Raw genomic sequence first — 12,305 nt, 5'->3', positions numbered from 1 at the left:
CTGACAAAAAAAGTCCCAAAAAATTCGCAAAAAAAGTACCACAAAAAATCTCAAAAAATTACCCAAAAATTTCCAAAAAAATCCGAAAAACTATCTAAGTAATGAAAAACATTCAAGTGTCCATGCTTCGTATTCGAGTCTTTTACTACAACGTTCATTCGGTATTTTTATCACACCACGAAACTTACCAAATCCGCGCGCTCTCTAGCAATACCATCCAGTTAATTAAACTCATTACTACACCATCTAGAATATACACAGAAAAATTTTACATTGCCAACACCACGCTGCACTAGGTTTGCCTACTGAGTAGTGGCATAATTTTGTGTTAATAAGCTTATTATGTAAATAATGCGCTAATTGCATTTGCATTTTTCAAACATTTAAATGTGTTTCATAATATGAGCAAGAACAAAGAGAAGAGAGCGGTGGACTTTCAAGCAGAGGAAAGAGATGAAAGCATTAATAAAATAGTTGTCACTTATGCTTATCTAACAAACATATAATGAAGAGTAGAGATATAAAGCTGCTAGGAAAGTAAGCCTAGGGATTATTTCAGAGCAGTTTTTGCCCCTCATGACTCTACAAAATGCTTTAACTATTTTCAGGACATTATCTCGGCTTTGAAAATGAAATTCTCAGAAAGGTTTCTAACTTTCTAAGCTTACAATCAAAGCAGTCGCAAGCCTACAAGGTGATCTACTCACACGTTGAATTTTATTTCCGAACAAACCATGCCACTCAATCGCTTTGCGCTCATCAAATTCTCACCAAAAAAATATATGTAGTATATACTGCTATGGAATGCCTACAGTAATTGCTGTCTGCTAGCAATCAATAAGCCTTGCGCCTATTTTGCTTACTCCTCTAACTCAATTAATCATTTCTGTCTGACATTCTGTACCCAGGCAGGCGACTGACCCAAATCACATTAACTAAATCTAAAAACTTTAAGATGGCCACGTGCTTGGGGCAATTAATTTATGCCTTTATGCTATTTTTCTGCTCTCAATTAAACGCCGAGAGTTGCTAGACTTCATTTGGCTGCCCGCGTGTCGATTTGACTTTTTAATATCATTTGCTAGTTTATTTTCCATGTCGATGTTATGTGCTGTACGCTATTGACCGCTGTTGTTATCAGTTAGCAATAAATTTCTAAGCCCTGCGGCACATAAATTGAACCTTTTTTGCCATTCATTTAGGTCTCTATCGTCTTTTTGGTCATTTCCGTTTGTTGCGCCCATAAATATGCTACTAAAGCTGTCATTTAAGACTTTTTTCTTAATTTTTGTTGTTGCTGTTGTTGTGGCGACACTTTGAAAAACATTTTGTTGTAGTCATCAATTACCAATACATACATATATCACGCTAAGTTAGCTGCTGCTTTGGGTCGCTGGGTCGTATACGTAACCTTTATGCAGCATTTTAATTGCTTTGCTCTATTTAATTGAATTTTGCTTGCTGTGAAGAGCATTTAATTTTTTGGCATACACAGTGTTTGAAAATTATATTGCAAGAAGAAAAAAATAATTTTCAATCCCTTTGTGTGACAAAAAATTATAAGATTTTCACAGAAAAGACGCCGTTAAACTCATCGATTTCTACTTAGTTATTTAATAAATATTCTATTAAAATACATTTCAAGTTTCACAAATTTCAAATTCAAATTTAAGCTTTCGTTATACCCACTTTTAGTATTTATATGTTTATCAAAGTTTTTTCGGCTCCTATTTTCTCAACTAAAAAATGGTTTCGTAATTGAAACGTCTCCCAGCGGAGCCATTTGCATTGCTCCAGCACAGTATAAAGTAGTTTAACAAAAAAATAAGGTCACAGAAAATCAATGTCGCCATGGGAAATATCATTCACGCTATTTATTTTCTTATTTATTGTCCTTGTCTTGAAAAAACAAACATAGTAGTAGAAGAGAAGTCATGTATAATAGCATATAAACGAAAATGTTCGATTTGTTAAAAATTTCAACTATATATTTTTTTAAGAATTCAGCATACGAAATATAATAAAAAGTTAGTTGTTTTATTATATATCTTTGCTTTCTATATTCAAAGTTATTTTTCTTAACTTCATTTAGGCGTAAAATCGTCTTTCTATTTAAATTATTACAAATACAAACATTTTATATATAATTATCCATGTATATACTTGATTTTATATCAGCTTTTTCGTCTAGTCTATTGAAGGCTCTTCTTCCATGCTTTGCGATTTGTTGCGCTTCCATTTCTCTGACTTGTCGCGTCGCAACCAAATTCGGTCACTGGCAGCATCGTCACTGCGGTTGTGTTTTTTATCACTAAGCGGTTTCTTTTACATCGCCTGTTTACCATTTTCGCTGCCAAAGTCTTTTATTTTCTAAGCTTTGTAGTTTTTGTTGTTGACCATACTTTGCTGTTTGTTTGTACGTCGAAAAAAAATTGATTTTACGGTTTGTGTGCATATTCAATGCCTGTTCTTCTCATTTTTATATCTACAGTGGAATTTTCCGGCGTCTATTGGCATTTGCAGACATTTTTTCCAAACACATTAGTCTGACTGGTCCCTATTTTAATCCCTTGGGTATATAACTTAGACCTTTTTTCTGCAAAAGAAACACATTCTTTTACTTTTGCCTGTCACTTAAAGTGAATGTAGGATGTGCTTTTATGCGCGATTGACCCACGAAGCGGCACTAAATACTCGCAACAACTTTTCGTACCTTTTTGGAAGAAATCCTGTTTTGACAGAAATGCCCCTAAGCGTAAAAATTAAAGTCGTCAATAGTTCTGTGGCACAATTGTGCTTACAAAAGCTAAGAAATGTCACTATTTTCTGATATAGAAATTCAATATGAATTTTTAAAGCATACTTTTAGGCGACAAATATTCACTTGCTGGCTAATATTTGCTTGTAGTTCTCAGAAGACTAATAAAATAGTATTTATGCAATGAAGTAAGTTTTTTTCCTGGAAATTATACAGCAATGGGCAAAATCTCTTAGAAATAGAGTGGAAGGCTTTTAAAGCATACTTTAAGGCGACAAAACTTCACTCGCTGGCTTGTATTTGTATGTAGTCTTCAGAAGTCTAATAAAAAAGCATTTTTGTATCGAAACAGCTTTTTTTCTTACATATTATATACCAGTTGGCAAGTTCTCTTTAAAATATAGAAGCAATATATTTTAATTCCATAATGGAAATGGTTAGTATGAGATCATTTTACATATAAACGCACTATTTCATACAACAGAAAAACGTACCTCCTACACTTCTGCATTTAGCTGCTTTATTACACATGAAGCTCCAGCTATCTATATTCTTTCAAACAACTCAAATGCAAAAATACTTTAAATCTGCTGAAGAAAAGTGGTTTAGTTAGCGGAGACCCAAACCACATACCTCAAATAATATTCTTCAACTGTTTCTTAATATTTAATGCCTTCAAATTTAATTGTACCATCTGTATTACATAATCATGATTGGCGTGGTCGCTATTCATTTTGAAATTTTCCACAAGATTAGCTGGAACTTGATCAATAGCATAGACATTAGGGCGGGTCGATTTAAAAATTAATTAATTAGCGGGGGTCGGTCATACATTTGGACTCGATTGGAGCACTCTAAATGGGTCAAAGTGGGATTTTTCAAAATTGGCCCCTGCCCAAAAGTTCGACCCAAATTGGGGGACATCAAAATTCGTTTCAGAGGTATGGTTCCTTCGGTAAAGTATCTTATTTTGATCTCTAGAATATGATTTTTATAGAGCAATGGGCGATTTTTTTGCCTCCCCACAAATCGACCCGGCCTAATAGACATGGAGTAGTTGAACCTCGATCTCATCAACTGAAATTCGCTTTCACCACCCTCTCATTACTGTAGAGACTATGTAGAGACCAACATTTTTTAATTAATTCCAGTTGTTGCTATGTAGACAGCGAATATTTTTAAATACGCCAAATTGCGCTATTCAGAGCCCTAGTTTTCTTATTTCCGCCAGATGGCGCTATTCATTGTTTTTTCAGTACAAGCCTATAGAGTATCCCTGCTTCTCAAACCTTGTAGTTTTGCAAAAATATTTCTATAAATCACAGACCAACATGCGTGAGCGCGCATTATGCAACACTGCTTAAGGCGCTGTTGCCAACAGTAACGCGAAAAATGTTTGGAATTTTGTGACTTGATTTGCCTTTGCGCCCAAAAGCCGCTTATATTGTTCAATCAAAATACATACTTGCACCAAATGCGTACAACACACAGTAATTAACTGCAAATTGGAAAGGCTACTTTAATTTTGAAAATAATTTTGCCGTGGCATTTAAATTATGCAAATCTGTGTGGCTTTATATAAGCGGCGTCAGCGACAAGGTATTATGCAACATGCAAGCACACAACTAGCCATAGAAAATGCTTGCCACCAGTGGTCACAAACTCACACATACGCACTACTAAAGTGAGGCATGTCTGTCGCGTTGTGCGCAATTGCAGCTGTGCGCTTGCATGTGGCAAGTTATTATACGATTGCACATAATATTTAAGTGCGTACATGCCACACGTGTTAATTTACAATTGCCGCGCGGCAAATAAATGTTAAATTAGCCAACATTATAAATTTGAATGCATTTGTAATTGCATTACCATTTTTCACGTGCACCAATACCAATGCACGCGCGCTTAAAAATAGCGCCGTCTGCGTGGCTTCGAGTTGAGCGCTTTTGCGCCGCCTGCATGTGATGTGACTGTGTGTGGCTGTGTTTGTGTTTTGCAATTGCATTAGCTGCACTTTCATTAAAATCATGGTCATAATTTAACTTTTATACCGATTCAACCATTTCATGGTCGTTTCAATGCAATGGATACACGCATCGCCGGTTAAAGCAGTCGAAAGGCAGCGCACGTACACACACACATGTGTGGCATGCATTACATAAACAACACACAGAAATATTTGTGTGTATTTGCGCACGTTGCACATCAGCACTTGCCACAGCCGTGCAGCAAAAATAAAAATAAGCAACAACAACTACATATATGGCTTTGCTTTGGCCGTCATGTATTTATGCAGCAACTAAAGTCCATCAACAGCAGCGGCCGCAGCAACGGATTTTATTTTGCCGAGCACGTGCCACAGTGGTACTCGTGGAAATATGGCGAGTTTGTGCTCGACATTTGTTTAGCTGAAAGTAGCTTGCACCCAATGTGGAATCGAAGTGATCGGCTAAAAGTGGCTCGGTAAGCTGCGAACGGCTAAGTCAAGCGGGGTTTTAGGACTCACCCAACGATCTACATCTTAGGGGCACAGTGGTCCTTAGGTCGCGGTGCAATCCTCATCTATTCAGGACCGAAGGCGGCCAGGCTTAGGCTACTATTGGGTCCACTATGCTCCCGGATGGTATCCAATTTAAGTCTTATTTGGCTGTCTACGCCAGTGAAGAGAAAGAACTCCTTGCTTGAGAGAATTATGCATCTTGCTGGTTTCGAACGAGCTAACTAGTCTGCTATTTCATTTCCTTCTATTCCTATATGGTCGGGTGCACTGATGAAGCCAGCTCCTGTTCCTGTTTCAACTTTTGATTAGTTAGTGAATATAGTATGTTGATTTAACCGAGTGTCGATCACGAAACCATTCGTCCAATCTTCTCTACTGGAAAAACCATGTGTTTAGTTCCGCTTTGGTCTCCTTTACTCGGTCACAATATCAGCTTAACTCGAGTTCATTAATAAACTATGATTAAGAGTGTGATAACGTACCCGTAGGGACGTAAAACCTGGCTCCAATGCCTAAAATCATGATCCAGATATATCTCAGCAGACCTTTCAATGTATTGGATATCCAATTATAAGTCTGATATATCGAGTCAAGATCATACTTTGTATATAGTTTTTGTCACAATAGTTCATATGGTTCAGTACCTGACCACCACCGGCAGAGTTATAGGTTAAAGTAACGGTTAGCCAGAAAAAAGTATAAAATGTAAGAAATATAATCTTCCATCACTTGTAGCCAGCTAAACCAATAATATGCTCTGCTATTTTCGAATACATACAACAAAGAAATTAAACTTCTTCAAACTAAAATCACTCCCGTGCTCCGAAAATACCAAAAATAGCGGTTCTATATCGAAAATATACCAGGCAATCTACCCGAATATCAGAAAAATAATATCTATTTTACTATGAGAAAAACTGCGCACTTCTCTCTAGTTATTGTTTCGTCAGAAAAGACTCTCCCACAAATTGTGTGCACTGGGTATACGACAGTACATTCGATGTGAATTCAAACTGTTTCATTTACCAACAGCTAATGCCATCACTACACGCTACAAACTGCCCAAATGTGTAACATTAAATAAATTATGCAAATGCATGTGTATGAATAAATAAAATAAGCGCATACATTTATTTATTTATGAACCCTTTTAAATATTCACATTGTCATTGAGGCTGACGTAGCTACAACAGCAATTACAACCACAACGGCGCTAAAAAGCAATGCAATGAAGCTACTATTACACGAATTAGGCGCATGACAAAAGCTGGCGAAGCAAATGCCACAACATATATACATATACATGTATAAGTATTTTTGTATAAATTTAATGCGCTGACACACTCAAACCCATAAAATTCAAATGGCAAATAGATTTGCTAAAAATTTTGCTGCTAATGCAAAGCCATGTTTTCACCGTTCAATTTAGTTGTTGTTGTTGTGATTTTTACACCAAATTGTTGTGCTTTGCATACCCTTTCTCTTTTTTCTGCTAAACTGTGATCATTATGCCGCTGGCAATCACACGTTACGTGTTCACGTGCATCATTTATAATTTATTAAATGTTACGTATACGCCACGTACTCGTCTTAACAAAACCAGGCATTTAGTGGATTTGTTAAATAAATAGTTTGGTTTACAGCACAGCAGCACAATTGGATTTATGGAAATGCTTGTCAATTTCATACAATTATTTTACGGCATTTAAATGCTCGTCACTGTTTAAATTCATGGGTATTTTTAATGGAAAATCAGTCGTGCGTAAATTCACATATATCACTTTAGATTTTTAATGCGTTTCTATGCTTAAAAAGTGAAGTTGGCTGTGAAATCAATGCATTTAATTGGAAATTTTATCGGAAAGAGCTGGAATTTTTGTGTCTAATTTCGTTATTTTTTTTTTTGTTTTTGATATGAAAAAGTAATTTAATTTTAAAATAATTTATAAATAATTTATTTTTAATTTCGTTAGAAGAAAAATATTAATAATAACTATGAACATAGTGTGACATCAATTGTATATAAAAATGCCTATGAATTGATGACATCAACTAAAATTTCTTAACATTTTCAAATTTTTCATAACCTTAAATAACATTCAAGGTCTTCAACTCATCAAATTTTTTTGCAGAACAAAAACTGGATAGCAAAATATATACTTTAAGTAAACCTTTCCGCGTACTCAGAAACGGGTTTTAATTTTTACTTAAATAAAAAAAAAATAATAAAGTATTTTGGGTCGTTCGCTAAGTAATTTAATTTTTTAGTGCATTTGCAACACAATTGTTCTAATTGAGTAAAATATTTTATATATTTATGTATTCTCTAATTTCCCCCAATAGCCTTTGTCATCTGTCGGGCAAGAGATTTATTCCAAGCTTGTTTGATCCTTGCAGGCAAAAAACTGGTACAAGTGGTTTCTGAGGTTCAGATTTGAGGGGCAAGTTCTCCCATCCAAAACAATTTTGCAGAGATTGGAACACCTACTATTCCGAAGGTGTCAAGTCTATAGATGATGGCAGTTTTGGTAGTACATCCCATTCAAGCATCAAAAGCTTTCGGCAAATCATCCAACATCTTTGATTTCTTCCATTAACTTGGTAAAACAAAACAATATTGATTAAATCTGGCCTCTTAATCACAATACAGTTCGGAAACAATCGTGTTATTGTCTGACAAAGGCTTAAAATAAACGAACCCATTGGAACCCAAACAAAAAGCAACACAACTTTTTTTTTTTGACTATCGGCCTTCGAAGCGGTTTCTTCCTTTTTAGATAATGATGTCGTGCAATTTATACTCATTTAAAAAAATCACATTTTGTCGCCTTTAGAATTGGATCACAACTTTGCCATTTGTTAAGCAAATCTCAGTGGTTAATGCGACGGATCAAATTTCGTTCTGTAAGAATATGAGAAACCCATGTGTCGAGCTTCAAAATTAATCAAAGATATTTCATATGCTTGAGAACGGCCACGTTAGACAAGTTTGCACAATTTTCCCAAGTTTGTGCGGTTAAAAATGCTGATATATGTTGCCTATGATTAGGAGCCTTGACGTTTATATATTGCATTCTAAAGTCATTCTAAACGTATGCAACTTTTTCTGTCAAACAGAGGTATATATATTGCCTACATTTAAGCCACGTTTTCTAGTGAATCGGCTAGAAATTATAATACATATTGTCTACATTAAAGAGCTCTAGTACCGATATACATATTATTGAAATCGCATACATTCTATGGTCACTCTAAAGGTATGCTAAGTTTTTGTGTGAAACAGTCAGATGTCTGTTGCCTACATTTAGGAGCTTTGATAGCTCATATTACCTTTTAAATTATATTAAGGGAAACCAGGCCTATTTATGACTTGACTATTTATTGTTTTCTCTACCGAACACGCCCGATGAAAAGACTTTTATAAGAAATAATTACGGAAATCCTTAAAAAGTATTTTTGGTGGCCAAAAACAAATTTTATTTATAACCAAACATCAATTCTACCAAACTATAAATTTCGTAATAAATAAGCGGATATATTGACCTAAATTTAGGTGCACCAATACTATCATACAGCCACACGCCACACTACATTTGTAATCAGAGAGAATAAAAACGGTACACTGATTGGTCAGCTGATTACTCACCCGCTAGCGCAAAGATAACGTCACAATTTCTGATTGCACAGAGAAAGGAAACACACAAAATATTATATGAAGTCATGAATTAAAAAGTGTACCTCACAAAAACTGCGCGCTTTTATCAAAAATACATGTGCACGAAATAGTACATGCCTGAAAAAGAACTATACCCCAGTGTTAAAAATTAATTAAAAAATGTTCCAACACATGGCATAAGCGCTGCGTAACAGTAAAAAATATAACATATAAAATAAAATAAGATTTACATTGCAATAACTCATTTAGTTTGTGTGCGAGACACGTTTACACGCACACAAAGGCACAGCTACGTAAGTGGAGTCAATCGTTGGCACTGCGCCGAATTGTGACAGCTGTCATGCGATGGCCAGAACTTGCAAAAACGAATGTCGATCATTGTGCTTGCAAAAAATGGTAGCGAAAGTGGGCATTCGAGGATTCTGTGGGTGCTTACGTTGAAGTGGTTGTAGCGTGCGATGCCAATATTACTGATAGAGAATATGTTTTCGACGAATACTGCCACAAAATCTTTTTTACTGACATTTCAACGACAGAGCAATCTATATATAATAAATTTTAAATGAAATTTTCGTTTACGTATGTATATAAATACTTTATTTTTATCGATTTTATTTTTTTTACTTTTTTTATTGTATTTTCTTTTAATTTATTTAAAAATTAATTTAACTTAACTTAACTTAACTTAACTTAACTTAACTTAACTTAACTTAACTTAACTTAACTTAACTTAACTTAACTTAACTTAACTTAACTTAACTTAATTTAACTTAACTAACTTAACTTAACTTAACTTAACTTAACTTAACTTAACTTAATTTACTTTCCTCTGAATATCGCTTTTTTACAACAGTTCTCTGTTACAGCGCTACCGCCTAAATGATTTTTTATTTGCTGCTGATATGCTGTACCATTTATTTATGTGCGCTAATATAATGCAATGATTTTTACTTTACACAAATTTTTTTGTTTCTTTTGTTTTAAACAATAAAAAGCGTTATCACTGTGTCAAAAAAGAGTAACAGTTATTTGTAAAGAGAAAAATGTTTCAAAGTATAAATGCTTTGATTCCTTTTTAACAAATATTTTCGTTTTATAAAAAGAAACATGTGATTTTAAGCGCCGAATAATATTTTTTAACACTTTGCTTTATGTATTTAGTAATATATTCAGATATATTTTCATATATATGTATATATATATATATATTCAGCGCTTTTCTCCATTTATCTTTCAGTTTGGATATGTGCAAATATAAAACAGAAAGGATAGTAGCAGCAGCTTTCGTACAGTTTTTTTCTATTTTTTAGCGTTTATTCTCATATTGTATACTCCCCGCTAGCTCTTAGTTTATTTATTTTACATTTATTTTATCTGTACACTTTTCACTCTTTACTTCTTTATTTTCTTGCATTGATTGCAATTTAGATATTTCCAAAGCGTCTGCGGGCTTATGCCATTGTTTAAACTTTTATATGCCCGTATACAAGCGCATTTACACTTGGCAGTAACGGCGGCTTTAAATGTGTTTCCGGTAACGTGCTGTGCATTTGCGGCCATTTAAATATATTATTTAAAAAATCGAGTCTAGACTAGTCCATGCAATTTACATGAAATGTCAATTTAACTGCGGATGTGCTGCGATATAGACATACGAGTATAAATGACAATAAAAGTACCTGAGCATAGGCAATACACTTGCCGAACGTGTTCCGCAGTTAAGCGTTTAAAAATAAATAACATTTTCGAATTTTTATGATTGACAATATAATAATTTGGTGGAGCCACTTTTTTTGGTTATTTTGAATCCTTTTTTTCTTATAGCGTTACCATTGTAGTTGGAGAATCATATGCCTTTCTTCAGAGACAGAAATTGCTTTTAGTAATTACATTATATTATTTCATATAATTTTGCAAAGCTGCTATAGTCCCTTTTGAGGTTGGGTCTGGAGCTTCAAACTTATTTTTGTTTTCAAAAATTTTGTAGAGAGTAAGAAAGAATAGAGAGTAACTAAGTTCAACATATTCTAAAATTTCTCAATTCCTACTTTCATTTCCTCTCAATTTACGACCTGTTCCTCCTTAAAAACTATTTTCCCATTGATAACCTTACATATGTACAAGTATATTATACCTAAAAAAGTCATTTAAGTTATTTTGAGGTTAACCACCCACGGTTAACCTACGGATTTAAATTCAAAATTCAGATGGGAGCTCACTGAGGCTATACTACTCTAGGATAGCTTCAGCCTAAATTGAAGTATTCAGGCAGAGAATAGAAATAAGTTGAGGTTACACCGCGATCTATGGTCTGTTACGCCACTCCCCCCTTTCGACAAAGCGAATCACTAGCACCAGTACGCTGAAATTCCAACACACTGCTGGGTTCTATTGAGGCTTTGTGATCCCTATTCTATTACAAAGCCAAGGGCTTTGATACTTCATGTGCACTCTAGCATAGTATGCTCGGGAGTTTCCTATTTCATGTAGGAGATCTGGCAGTTTACACAATAGTGGTTGAAGTATTTTCTCTCGAATGCCGAGAGAGTAATTATGAAAGAACACTTCTATAAAGTAATACAAAGTTCAGCCAAGGACCAGTATAATCTCTTATTTTATATAGACAAGACCAAGCAGTAAAGCCAAATATAATACTATAGGTTTGGATCGAAATTGGGAATTACGGGCGCAATGAAAGCTACGTCAGCTAAGCTTCTGGAACCTAAGCTTGACATTCGGCCAATACATACACAAATGATGTATGAGACAATGCTTACGGCGAGCTGATAATGTGACACTGTAACATTATCCATGCGAAAGCTCAGCCTTTATTATGTTATGGGACGCATTGCTCGCCTCCAAATTGTTTTAAAAAGAATCCGGGTTTTATCCATTCTACAGATTTGCTAAACAGGCTTAATTTGGTTACCACCCGTGAGCACAATGGGCCTTATATCGCCTATACACCGACGGCTTCGGTCTGGCACTCACGCTTTCCCATCATTCAACAAACCATATATAAAAAAGTTGAAATTAAATTTATAACCGATTTCTTAAGTTGATTTTGTGCAGCAAGTTCATTCCACAGTAAAATATTAACTACTTCAAGGATCCGTAAAGCCTTCAAATAAACATCAAGTCAGCCTCCGAGCTTCGAGTGACCGTAATTTAGATTAAAAATATTAAAACAATGGTGGTTCCAAAAAATTGTAATGGAGGTAGAAACCGGGGTCGCAATCGTATTTTACTTCCTATACATTTTTTATGTTGCTGTTACTTCATGAGTTCTTCTGCATTTGAATTAAGATCTTCGCGTTTCGGAGGGCTTTGACCCCCAAAAACCCCTCTCGCAGAGCCGCTACTGACTTAAA

At 34.8% G+C, this 12,305-nt stretch overlaps 1 long non-coding RNA gene across 3 annotated transcripts in view; it reads left to right on the top strand.

Annotated features, from left to right (window-relative positions):
• The window catches only part of LOC126763522 (uncharacterized), a 331,668-nt gene that overhangs the window by 284,654 nt on the left and 34,709 nt on the right, over nt 1-12,305 (top strand). The window lies entirely within an intron of this gene.

The sequence above is a fragment of the Bactrocera neohumeralis genome, chromosome 6 (genome assembly GCF_024586455.1).
Source record: "Bactrocera neohumeralis isolate Rockhampton chromosome 6, APGP_CSIRO_Bneo_wtdbg2-racon-allhic-juicebox.fasta_v2, whole genome shotgun sequence".
Classification (NCBI taxonomy): Eukaryota; Metazoa; Arthropoda; class Insecta; order Diptera; family Tephritidae; genus Bactrocera; species Bactrocera neohumeralis.
This window is presented reverse-complemented; position numbering and strand designations above follow the sequence as displayed.